At 44.7% G+C, this 2415-nt stretch overlaps 1 protein-coding gene across 1 annotated transcript in view; it reads right to left on the reverse strand.

The window, feature by feature from the left end:
- Positions 1-2415, reverse strand: part of LOC107291096 (cGMP-dependent protein kinase 1-like) — a gene marked incomplete at its 3' end in the record, with an annotated part of 809166 nt that overhangs the window by 145390 nt on the left and 661361 nt on the right. The window lies entirely within an intron of this gene.

Here is a 2415-nt window from a genome sequence, read left to right on the forward strand (position 1 = left end):
AGCCTTGAAAACCCATCTATTCCATGCAGCCGGCCTGGCGTAGTTTTGATTGGGCTTTGCTAGGGGTTTTATATGGGGTATTTTAGAGCAGGCTTTTTATTCAATATTTATTGTGATTTTTATTATTGCCTGTTCACCGCCCTGAGTCCCGTAAGGGAGATAGGGCGGTATATAAATTTAAATAATAAATAAATAAATATAACCTCCACATTGGCCAGATCGAACATATGGCCAAAGCTGGCAATATGGGCCCACACTTGTGAGCGTTGCTCCTGCCTTTTCATTGCCAATTAATGTTCATGGACCGTAGTTCTGAGCCTTTTAGTTGTTTCCCCAATGTAATTGCTCGCACAGTTCTTGCAATTAATTCTGTAAACCACAGATGATCTTTGATCATTGGGGAGCGGCTCTTTGGGGTGCATGATCTTGGCTCTTAGGGTCTGCTCAGGCCTATGGGCAACATTCACATTGTAGGGGGGTCAACAGCCATGCTGTAGCCTCGGAAAAACCATAGATGTAAGGGGGGGTTGTCTGTGTGGCCGGCATTGTTGTCACATTGGAGTGCAAGTCCCTGTGAGTCTGATATGGTCTACTATGTCATCTCACAAATTCCATAGGATAGCCGTTGCACATAAAGATGCGGTAGAGGTATTTTTTCTCCTCGATTTTGGCTCTGACTGTGCTGCAATGGGAGTTGACCCGTTCAAATAATTTTATGTACTACATGATGATTACTTCTGTACTGCAGCATTCTGTCAGTATGGGTGGGTTTGCGATATATGGACGTGCATAGTGTGCCGTTGGGGCGCCGGCTAACCAGTACATCCAGAAAGGCAAGCCTGCCTTGGGTCTCTTCTTCTGCCGTGAAACAGATATCCGGATATACTGAGTTCAATTCCTCCAAGAATTTGATGCTGTCCTGTCTCTTAATAATCACAAAGATGTCATCCACGTGGGGGGGAGGCGGGAGGGAGGCAGAGAGTAGGAAGGCCGGAACAGCCGTCCTTCGCAGGACTGGGGCGGGGAGTTACGGGCAGGATAACAGCGGCCTTGGGGGTGGGAGAAGATAATGGTCCGATAGTGTGCCCTAATTGCAGCTTGAGAAACAGCATCCGAGATCCCCCCAAGAGGGGAGGGGAGGGAGACAAGGCACAGATATGTTTTGACAGCCACCCCCCGGGCGTTTGTACATGCGCCAGAAGAGCAACTGAGGATCGAAGAACAACCATCAGGGCCAGGGACAGGCTGCCAGATGCGGAGCAACTCGGCGCATTACGGACAAGCACAATCAATGGGCCGATGACGCGCTCGAGAAGCCGGGCGCAGAGGCAGGTCATTATATAGGCTAGCTCCCAGGTCTCCTTTTACTCCAACTCTGATGATGTCGGCAGTCTGGCCAACGAAAGCTTAGTGATTTTTTAACCACAGGCTTGTTTACATTAAACAGTCTGGTTTATTCTATCCTGGTGTTTGTTTTTCTTTCTTTTAACTTAGGCTAATATGATGCCCAGAATTCGCATTTTTAGCATTTTAAATGATATGTATGTATGTATGTATGTATGTATGTCATAGTTCCGAAAGATGAAACTCTTCAAAGAACTTTGAGGCACTGTTTACCTTAAAGAGTCTTTAATCAAGCAGCATAGCTTCGGTACATACATAGTTGAAGCCAAAATCTGACTTCCCCTTCCTTCAGCACATAGATCAAAGCACAATTCCCTCCTACAACCAATCGTCATAAATCACATTCTCCAATTAGTTTGAAATGCTGGCTTCCCACCCCGTTTTTTCTCCCACCATTCTTTATCAGCTCTTGTTACGATATTGTATGTCTAACTAACTCCCATCACATTCCTCCCCCCTCCCCCCAGATCATTAAAAGGCTGTATCTCCATCTGTTGTGAAAGCAAGAACATCCAATGTTAGCAGCATTGATATATGTATATATATGTAGGTCTTTGGTTATTCGGGTTTTCTCCCGCATAAAATTGGAAGTGTCTTGGCGACGTATCGATGAAGTCCCACTCGTCATCCCCAGGCTGGTGTCTTCAGCTTTGTGCTTCTAGAAGCATGAAGCTGAAGACACCGGCCTGGGGATGATGAATGGGACTTCGTCAAAACATCGGCAAGACACTTCCAATTTTACGCGGGAGAAAACCCGAATAACCAAAGACCTACATACAAACACCCTTGAAAACCTCAGAAATATATATATCTGAAATTACTTTAAAAATGTGATCCCCGGGTATATCCATGTTCAAAGTCAGTCAATAGACGTGAGCACCAGGGAATACAATAAATAATTTAATAATAATAATTTAGAGATAAAAGTTCTTAAGAATATTAAAAACCTTTAAAACACATAGAAATCAATAAAAGTGCCTAGCTTTCGTCGGCATCTGCCGACATCTTCAG

This window comes from Protobothrops mucrosquamatus, unplaced genomic scaffold, assembly GCF_001527695.2.
Source record: "Protobothrops mucrosquamatus isolate PMUCROS unplaced genomic scaffold, P.Mucros_1.0 scaffold1048, whole genome shotgun sequence".
NCBI classification, from domain to species: Eukaryota; Metazoa; Chordata; class Lepidosauria; order Squamata; family Viperidae; genus Protobothrops; species Protobothrops mucrosquamatus.